Source organism: Tamandua tetradactyla, chromosome 7, assembly GCF_023851605.1.
Source record: "Tamandua tetradactyla isolate mTamTet1 chromosome 7, mTamTet1.pri, whole genome shotgun sequence".
Classification (NCBI taxonomy): Eukaryota; Metazoa; Chordata; class Mammalia; order Pilosa; family Myrmecophagidae; genus Tamandua; species Tamandua tetradactyla.
This window is the reverse complement of record NC_135333.1, coordinates 36,083,749-36,094,517: the sequence shown is the minus strand read 5'-3', so window position 1 is coordinate 36,094,517 and position 10,769 is coordinate 36,083,749.

Here is a 10,769-nt window from a genome sequence, read left to right as displayed (position 1 = left end):
GATGAAGGGTCTGGACAAACTCCACAGGAGAGGCTTGCTGACTGAAGAAGAAATACAGTCTACCTTCTCCCTTAAAAGTCTTCAACTGATTGGATTATTTCATTGTGGGAGACATGCCTTAGTTGATCTCAGATGTAATCAGCCACAGATGCAGTCAACTGACTGATGATTCAATACACAAGCCTTCTGGTTTATCAACCAGCCACTAAATATCCTTGCAGCAAAAGTCAGGCCAATAAAGTCCCCTTCAGGGAATGGTGAGAAAGGGAGAAAATTCAACTTCCCCAAGTTGAATTCTTGATATTCTCACAAGCAGTGCGGACAACCAAAGCTATAGGCTGAGCCCCCAGTCTTGGGGTTTGTTCATATGAAACTTAACCCCATAAAGGATAGGTCAAGCCTACTTAAAATTAGGCCTAAGAGTTACCCCAAGAGAACCTCTTTTGTGGCTCAGATGTGGCCTCTCTCTCCAGCCAACACAACAAGCAAACTCACCACCCTCCCCGTCTACATGGGACATGACTCCCAGGGGTGTGGACCTTCCTGGCAACGTGGGACAGAAATCCTAGAATGAGCTGAGACTCAGCATCAAGGGATTAGGAAAACCTTCTCGACTGTGTTAGTTAGATTCAGTTGTCAACTTGGCCAGGTGAGCATACCTAGTCTTGTTGCTACGGACATAAGCCAATGGTACGTGAACCTCATCTGTTGCTAATTACATCTGCAGTCAGTTAGGAGGCGTGTCTGCTGCAATGAGTGACGTTTGACTTAATTGGCTGGTGCTTAAATGAGAGATCACAACATAGCACAGCTAAGCAGCTTGGCATTTCTCATCTCAGCACTAGCAGCTCAGCCCAGGCCTTTGGAGATGCAGAAAAAAGTCACCCTGGGGAAAGTTGTTGGAACCCAGGGGCCTGGAGAGAAGACCAGCAGAAACCATCTTGTGCCTTCCATGTAAGAAAGAACCTCAGTGGAAAGTTAGCTACCTTTCCTCTGAAGAACCAACAAAATAAATCCCCTTTTATTAAAAGCCAATCCGTCTCTGGTGTGTTGCATTCTGGCAGCTCGCAAACCAGAACATCGACCAAAAGGGGGAAGAGTGAAATGAGACAAAATAAAGTGTCAATGGCTGAGAGATTCCAAACAGAGTCAAGAGGTTATCCTGGAGGTTATTCTTACACATTAAATAGATATCACCTTGTTAATCAAGATGTAACAGAGAGGCTGGAGGGAACTGCCTGAAAATGTGGAGCTGTGTTCCAGTAGCCATGTTTCTTGAAGATGATTGTATAATAATATAGCTTTCACAATGTGACTGTGTGATCGTGAAAACCTTGTGTCTGATGCTCCTTTTATCTACCTTGTCAACAGACAAGTAGAACATAGGGAATAAAAATAAATAATAAGGGGAACAAATGTTAAAATAAATTTAGTTTGAGGGCCACGGTGGCTCAGCAGGCAAGAATGCTTGCCTGCCATGCCAGAGGACCGGGGTTCGATTCCCGGTGCCACCCATGTAAAAAACAAAAAATAAATAAATAATTAAAAATAAAATAAATTTAGTTTGAAATGCTAGTGATCAATGAAAAAGAGGGGTAAGGGGTATGGTATAAATGATTTTTTCCCCTGTTTTCTTTTTATTTCTTTTTCTGAATAGATGTAAATGTTCCAAGAAATGATCATGATGATGAATATGCAACTATGTGATGATATTGTGAATTACTGACTATATATGTAGAATGGAATGGTCAAAAGTTAAGAATGTTTGCATTTGGTGTTTTTTGGTGTTTAAACAAAATAATAAAAAAATAAAAATAAAAATAAAAAAAGTCAGGCCAATGCTTCCCTGACCAGACAACTGCATAATCACTTGGCCAAGTTGATACCAGAACCTATATTATAATATATATATAATTATACATCAGGATCATATGGGCTTTATTCCAGGGATTCAAGGCTGGTTCAATATTCAAAAATGTAATCCATCATACTAACAGACTAGAGAGGAACAATTACTTGATCATATTAACTGATGCAAAAAAAAAGCATTTGACAAAATTCAACACCTATTCATGACAAAAAAAAAAAACTCAGAAAACTAGAATAATAGAGAGGAATTTCCTCAGATTGATATAGGGATCTACAAAAAGCACGTAGCTAACATCATACCCTGAGAGATGGAATACTTCCCCCTCTCCCAAGATTGAGAACAAGGTACGGATGTCCACCAGCACCACTGTTAATCAATATAGGACTCAAAGCTCTAGACAGTGTAATGAAGCAAGAAAAGGGAAACAAAAGGCATACAGATCAGCAAGGAAGTTAGTAACTGTCCCTACCTGGAGATTACATGATGGCCTGTGTAGAAAATCCCAAGGACTCTAAAAAACAAAACAAAACTCCTAGAACTAAAAAGTAAGATCAGTAAGCTTGTAGAACTGAAAATGAATATACAAAAATCAATCCTATTTGTATATACTAGTGTGGTAGTTTGAAGCTGTTTGTATCCCAGAAAAACATGTTCTTAAATCTAATCCATTCCTGTGGATGCAAACCCATTTTAAGTTGGGCCTTCTGATGAGGTGACCTACCTTAATCAGAATGGGTCTTAATCCTTTTACAGGAATCCTTTATAAATGGATGAATACAGAGAAAGAGAGCGAGAGAGAGAACCATGAGCAAGAAGCTGAAAGCAATGAAACTTGGAAGAGTAGGTAGACACCAGAAGATGTTGCCATGTGCCGACCATGAATCTCATAGTCAACAAAATTATGTTTCAAAAGATATTTAAAGCAAGTCAATAGAAATGTCCAATCTAAGGCACCCAGGGAGAGTTACCTTGATTCAGGCAGGCCGATGAAATTCAGGTTCTTTCTCTCAAGTGGAACGGCACATAGCAAACACACTTATGGGTTTCTCTCTCGGCTGGAAGGGCACATGGCGAACATGGCATCATTTGCTAGCTTCCTCTCCAGCTCCTGGGGAGGCATTTTCCTTCGTCATTTCCAAAAGTCACTGGCTGGTGGACTCTCTGCTTCGTGGTTCTGCGGCGTTCTCTGCTGTGGCTTTCTTGTGGCTCTGTTGTTCTTCTGATCTCTCTGAATCTCTTACTTCCTCCAAAATAGTTCCTGTTTTATAGGATCCCAGGAAACTACTCAAGACCCACCTGGAATGGGTGGATTAGGTGTCTCCACCTAATCCAGTTTAACAACCACTCTTGATTGAGTCACATCTCCAGGGAGATGATCTAATTACAGTTTCAAGCATACAGTACTGAATAGGGATTAGAAGAAATGGCTGCCTTTACAAAATGGATTAGGATTAAAACATGGCTTTTCTAGGGTACATACATTTTTTCATTTCTTCCTCATTTTTGAAGGACAATTTTGCTGGATATAGAATTCTTGGTTGGCATTTTTCTTTTAGTAATTTAAATATATCATCCCACTGTCTTCTTGCCTCCATGGTTTCTGCTGAGAAATCTACGCATGGTCTTATAGGATTTCCCTTGTATGTGATGGATTGCTTTTTTCTTGCTACTTTCAATCTCTTTCTCTTTGATATCTGACATTCTGATTAGTAAGTGTCTTGGAGTACATCTATTTGGATCTATTCTCTTTCAGGTATCTGTAATTTTAAGTCTTTCATAAGAGTTGGGAAATTTTCAGTGATAATTTCCTCCATTAGTTTTTCTCCTCGTTTGCTCTTCTCTTCTCCTTCTGGGACACCCACAACACAAATATTCATGCACTTCATATTGTCATTCAATTCCCTGAGTCCCTGCTCATATTTTTCCATTTTTTTCCCTATAATTTCTGTTTCTTGTCTGATTTCAGATGTCCCATCCTCCAGTTCACTAATCCTATCTTCTGCCTCTCAAAATCTAACATTGTAGGTTTCCATTTTTTTTTTATCTCTTCTACTGTGCCTTTCATTCCCATAAGTTCTGTGATTTGTTTTTTCAGACTTTTGATTTTTTCTTTTTGTTCACCCAATGCCTTCTTTATATCCTACCTCAACTCATTGATTTGATTTTTGATGAGATTTTCCATGTCTGTTTGAACATCCTGAATTAGTTGTTTCAACTCCTGTACCTCATTTGAATTGTTGGTTTGTTCCTTTGACTGGGCCTTATCTTCAATTTTCCTAGTGTGATTTATTATTTTTTGCTGGTGTCTAGGCATTTAATTACCTTAATTAGTTTATTCTGGAGATTGCTTTCACTTCTTTTACCTAGGGTTTTCTTGCTGGATGAATTTGCTGTCTATCTGTTCTTTGACATTCATTTCAGCTTTTTCTGGACTTCTAGCTTAAGTTTTGTTTAACAGAGGAGAATTTTTCAGCTCTTGTTTTCTTGTTTCTTGCCCTGCCTATATGGTGCCTTTCCCCCCACACACACCCTGAGGAGGGTCTACTTAGGTATTATAGACCCCAGCCAGATTTTCCCAGACCAAACTGGCCTTCTATCAAGAGGAAAGAGTCACCTGCGTCGGTTTTCCCTGAGGGTGAGACCCAGCAGGTTGAAAGGCTTTCCTGTGAAGTCTCTGGACTCTGTTTTTCTTATCCTGCCCAGTATGTGGCACTTGTCTGCCTGCAGGTCCCACCAGCATAAGATGATGCGGTGCCTTTAACTTTGGCAGACTCTCCCTGCTGGGGGCGTGGTGGAGACAGAGGAGAGGTTGTAGGCTGGTTTTAATGGCTTCAAATTACCAAGCCTCTGAATTCCTTGAGGGAGGGATTCCACCTGGATAGGGCTTCACCCCTCCCCTGGGGAAGGCACAGGCTCCAGATAAGCCCCCAAAAGAGCTCACTTCTGCCTAGGCCTGGGGCAGTTGCAGCCTGAAAAGTCCTGCCGCTGTATCCAAAGGCGGTCAAGCCTTTGTAGAAACACAGCCACAAAAACCTGTTTCTTTTTTTTTTTTTTTTCTTTTCCCATCAGCCCTGCCCTCTTGGCGCCGGGATGACAGTGAGCAACCTCCGTTTTGACCAGGTTCACCTGAACTGGGGGCCTATTTTTAGTAGTCCGAATTTGTTCATTAATTCCACAATTGGCATTTGGTTGGGCTCAGACCCTGCTGCTGGTAAAGTCTCTTTCCTTTCCCCTCTGGGAAGCAGCCTGTGGGGGAGGAGCACCAGCCGCTGTGGCTTGGGGAACTCATGGTTCTGGGGGTTCACAGCCGGCCCAGCTGGTCCAGACTGGGGTACGCTGTGTGTCCAATCACTGATGTGGCCCAGGAGCTGTTCTGTACTGTTCCTGGTTATTTAGTAGCAGTTCTGGAGGACAAACTAAATCACGCACATTGCTAAGCTGCTATCTTGGCCGGCAAACCTACATACATCCTTTCAAACCAGCACAAGTATCTTTACAAATTCCTGTGAATCTATAGTTATTTCAAAATACCTTTATTATTATTATTATTAAAGAGATGTTAGAGCAGAAGCGCCAATTTAAGGTGTAAAATCTTCCAACCTATCTTCGAGAGTCCCTGGTGCTAACCAGTTTTGCCTATTTCCCATAAGGACAAGCCCAGGCTGAGGAACCTTTTTGGGGAACGGTGACTTGAATGAGCAGTGTCAATCAACAACCTTAAGGCTTGGTCCTCATTAGAGCATTTCTTTGCAGGGTAATTAAAAATGCTAAACAGGGAGGATTACTATAATTTGGATGTTTCTTACACTGATTTGGTTGTCTGCAAGCTGCTTTTGTGTGCAGGGCAAGTTCTGGGACAGTGAGCCCGAGACAAGTGTCTGATTCAGTTGTTCAGGCTGTCATCAGGTAACTGCACACACACGTGCCCTTCTGTGCGCATAGGGGTTACTCTGCTCCCTCTGGAGCCAGGAGCTGGGACCCACACTGAGAGTGCAGATTGGTACCACACCAAGCTGGGGAAGGGGTGGGGAAGGGTATCACGAGGTTTTCCTACTATTTTTAAATTGACTTTTATTTGATTTGACACTTGCTCAGTTACTGAAATCCTTTAAATGTTTTCTGGAGCTCTGAGAAAGATGGCTCTGTCAGCTTTATTTATTTATTTATTTATTAAAAAAAAATTAACAAACAAAAACATTAACATATATACATATGTTAATATATAATATACATATATAATGTATATAATATATACATATATATACACATTACTACATATATAATCAGTAATTCTTAATTTCATCACATAGTTGCATATTCATCATTTCTTAGAACATTTGCATCGATTTAGAAAAAGAAATAAAAAGACAACAGAAAAAGAAATAAAACGATAACAGAGAAAAAAAAAGATTATACATGCCATACCCCTTACCTCTCGCTTTCATTTATCACTAGCATTTCAAACTAAATTTATTTTAACATTTGTTCCCCCTATTATTTATTTTTATTCCATATGTTCTACTCGTCTGTTGATATGGTAGATAAAAGGAGCATCAGACACAAGGTTTTCACAATTAGAGTCACATTGTGAGGCTCTATCAGTTTTTGCTAGCTGTTAGAAGATTTTGTGGTGAAATGGAACCCTGCCATCTTGGTTGACCAGAAGTCCTCTCAATTATTTTATAGGTTTGTTTCTTTATATTTAAACTTATGAACCATTTGGAGCTTATTTTAGTACCTGATGGGGCAGGAATCCAGTTTAGCCCTTTTCCAGGTGGCTACCAGTTGTCTCAATACCTTTCATTAAAAAGTCCTTTACATCCACTCATTTGCGATGGTGCTTTTATCACATGCTACAATGACAGGTGTATTGGGGTCAATACCTGGACTTTTCACTTCGATTCATTGGTCTGATGTATCAGTACCATGCTGTAATAGTTTCAATGTCTGGTAAGGCCATTTCTCCACATTGCTTTTCTTTTTTAGAGTCTTCCTGGATAGTTTCACTTATTTATTTTTCTGTGTGAATATGAGTTTATCTGCTCCCTGGGGAGAAAATCCTGTTGTTATTTTTATTGGAATTGCTTATAAGTGAATTTAGGGAAAACTGACAACCTTATGATGCCAAGACTCCTTACCATGGAACATGGTGTATCTTTCCATATTTTCAAGTCTACTTTTGTGTCCTTGAGGAGTGGTTTTAAAATTCTCTTTTTACAGGTATTCAAGAATTTTGTTAAGTTTGTTTCTAGGGTCTTTGCTTTCATTGTCTTTTTTTTTTTTTTTTTTAACTATTGTTGGGTATTTTTTGTTTTGCATATATGAAAGCTACTACAATTTTGTAGCTTGTAACTTTATAGAATTCTATTATTGCTTGTAGCAGCTTTCTTGGGTTTTCTTGGTTTCCAAGTCTACAGTCAATGGCTCCCTAGTCCATTGTTCTTAGCTTTCAGCTCCATTCCGAGTTCTCCTTTCTTTTCCATGAGAAACTGCCTGTGTTTTCAACTGACTAGCTTTCTCTGCCTGCTGTCTGTAGCAAGTTGAGGGCTCTTCTAGTTTGCTAGCTGCTGGACTGCAACACACCAGAGACGATTGGCTTTTAATAAAAGAGGATTTAATTCGTTAGTTCTTCAGAGGAAAGGCAACTAACTTTCAACTGAGGTTTTTTTCTTATGTGGGAAGGCACAGGGTGATCTCTGTTGGTCTTCTCTCCAGGCCTCTGGGTTCCAACAACTTTCCCTGGGCTGATTTCTTTCTGCATCTCCAAAGTCCTGGGCTGAGCTGCTTTGGCTGTGCTATGGTGAGTTTCTCATTTAAGCACCAGCCAATTAATTCAAATATCATTCACTGCAGCAGGCACGCCTCCTAGCCGACTGCAGATGTAATCAGCAACAGATGAGGTTCACATGCCATCGGCTCATGTCCACAGCAATGGAACTAGGCACCTTCACCTGGCCAAGTTGACAACTGAATCTAACTACCACAGGGGCAGAGTCCTCTTTTCATTCTACATGTTTCTTGCCCTTTAGTTCAAGCTGATGGCACTTTCTTAAGTACAATTCTCATAAAAACTTTTGGGGTTTCTATGAAACTGGGGTTCACTCCATGACTTCAAAGCCTTGTGCAGCTCCTCTGAGACAACTGCTTTAAGCCCTTAGATGATCTTTTATCTAGCTGAGTGGATCTAGGAGGCATTGCCTTAAATTGTTTGAGGTTCTTAACAAGGTCATATAGTCTTACCCTGATCCCTCTTCATACTGATGCCCATGTCTTACGGGTCTGCTTTTGATTTGATTGCTGTTTCTTGATTTCTAATTACTTGGAGAATATTTTTCTAGGGGAGACTATTCAGGGACCTCTATATTTCCTTTAAATTCTGCTTGAAAACAGAACAGTTCTTTCTTTAGTTCCCCTATCATTTGCAATGTCTTATACACTGTTACCAGAATCTAATTGGTACTTACAATATTCCGCCTGGAAATCTCCTTAGTTCATTAGGGACATTTTTTCACTCTTCCATAATCCTGTAGATGACAATGTTCTGCCACTACATAATATGAGTCACTCCTTTTCCAGCTTCCTTCCCTCCCTGCTCTTTCCGCTTCCATTAATCATCCTCTTGTAGTGTTTCTAGCCCTCTGCTCATAAAGCCAGTGCCACAAGTTTTAGGCTTTTGATATAGCCACTTTCTACTGCTGGTTCCAATTTGTGTGTTAGTTATCTATTGCTGCATAACAAACCACCCCAGAACTTAGCTTTGCCCAATTTCCTGACCCATGAAATCATTAATTAGAATAAAATGGGTATTGTTTCTAGCAATTAATTTTTTGGGGCAATTTGTCTCACTTGATAGCTGGTGAGAACACATGGCATGCAGAATCATCACAACCATTAAGACACATCTATTCTGCATTGGGATGGAGCCTTGGCAGGGAAGGGGATGCACTGGCTTAGGCAGTATCTCTAACATCTGAGATATATTAGGGGAATGGCAATTATAAGGAAAGTGGGGTTGGCTGATTGTTGTAATGTGGCATCTATATGTTGAAGGAAGAAAACAGTGGGCTCCGAGAGCCAACTATCAACTCACGGCACAGTGTGAGTCAGAACTCCTGTTTAAACAGACTCATGTCCTGCAGCCAGAGGGCAGCCTTCTGGCCAAGGTCCTGAACCTGACTGTAAGTGCAGTGGCATCCTGAACAAGCCCTGCTACAGCTCTACAAAATACTATACTCAGGTCAAGGTCACAGAAGGAAAGGCGTGGGATAATGAGACCTAAGAGGGAAACATCTGGGTAGACCGACTTGAGAATCTTGGACCCCTAGATTTCCAGGAACCCTCTGAGCCAGCAAAAGTGGCCCACTCCCCCTTGCTAGAGGGTAGCACTTTCCTCTTCTTTCCTGTTTCATGATCTGCCCCCACTTTTCCTCGTCACTTCTAGACAAACAACTAAGATCAAGTCTCCCCATGGCCCAACTGGGGAGAGGAGAAGAGAGAAACAGCTCACCCAAATCACTGCAGAAGCTAACCAGTATGTACCAGCAGGAATAAGGAGAACATGCCTAAGGATGATCTTCAAGTTCTGGAGTGGAGGGAGTGGAATATAAAGTGGGGAAAGGAAGGGTTTATAAATATGGAGCCACTGTCCCATGACTTGGGGCATAACATTCTGGCAAGGACACCTGGGGCCAGTCCTGATACACTACTGAGATGGCTCTTTGAAGGGTAAAGAAACAGTGGGCTCCAGTGAAGGAGATGGAGATAACAGAACTATCTCGGTCGGATATCGAGGAAGATGTCAAAGGCTCAGAGAGGTGGGCGTTCCAACACAGATTTATTATGTAAGACCGGAGAACCCAGGGGACTGTGCCTCCCCACAAGAGCCACAAGAGACTTCCTTCATGAAAGCAGTAATGAATGCACCAGCAAAGGGCAATGGCATCACTGAAAAGCTCAGTGTGGGTGTCCTCTGAAGTCAGGGCTGAAGAGGGGACATACTGCCATGGATCTGGGCTCACAAGGGTCAGCAGGATAACAGGATTCCAAAGAGCAGAAGTCCAGTTGATGTAAATCCAAGGACAGGAGCAAAGCCACTGTGGAAGCCAGGGAGCTCAGACCTCCATGGTTCCGAGATGATGGCTAGTACACCATGATATTTCCAGGGCCCAGAGACACAGGGGCAACCATGACACTGCTTGACTTTCATCATCAAAAAAAGATCAAAAGTAAATGAGCGGGGGGGCTAATGCCAGCTGCTAATGGAAAAATCTGTCCCTCCTCAGTTTCCAGGTCTAGGTTAGCCCTTGGACTCAGAGTTCACCAACTGACAGGGAGGCTGAGTCCCATCTCAGTAGTATATTGGGACTGGTCCCAGATGTCCTTGCCAGAATGTTATGCTCCAAGTCATGAGACAGTGGCTTCCTATCTATAAACCCGTCCTTAACCCACCTTATATTCCACTCCCTTCATTCAAGCACCTCAAGATCATTCTCAGGCATGTTCTTCTTATTCCTGCTGGTACATACTAGTTAGTCTGTGCAGCAATTTTGGGAGGTATCTTTCCTCTCTTCTTCCCAGCTATCTCTTTCCTCTTCTCTACTCTATAATGCCACAGCAAGTATTTGCAGTGGTAATTGCCCCAAGTGGACCTACAGCCATTTTCAAGAACAGCTGTGCACTGGGAAAGGGGACTACTTAATATTTTAAGGGTTATTGGATACAGGGTCTGAGCTGACACTGACATGGGAACCAAAAAATGCCATTGTGACCCCTGTGGGTTTCTGGAGGCCGGACAAATGGAGCCCTAGGACCTCCCCTCTTCTACATGCACTCGCTGGAGAGCTCACCCTCTTTCACACCATTTAATGCTCAGTATCCACAGCCAGCTCCCAGATGTCCT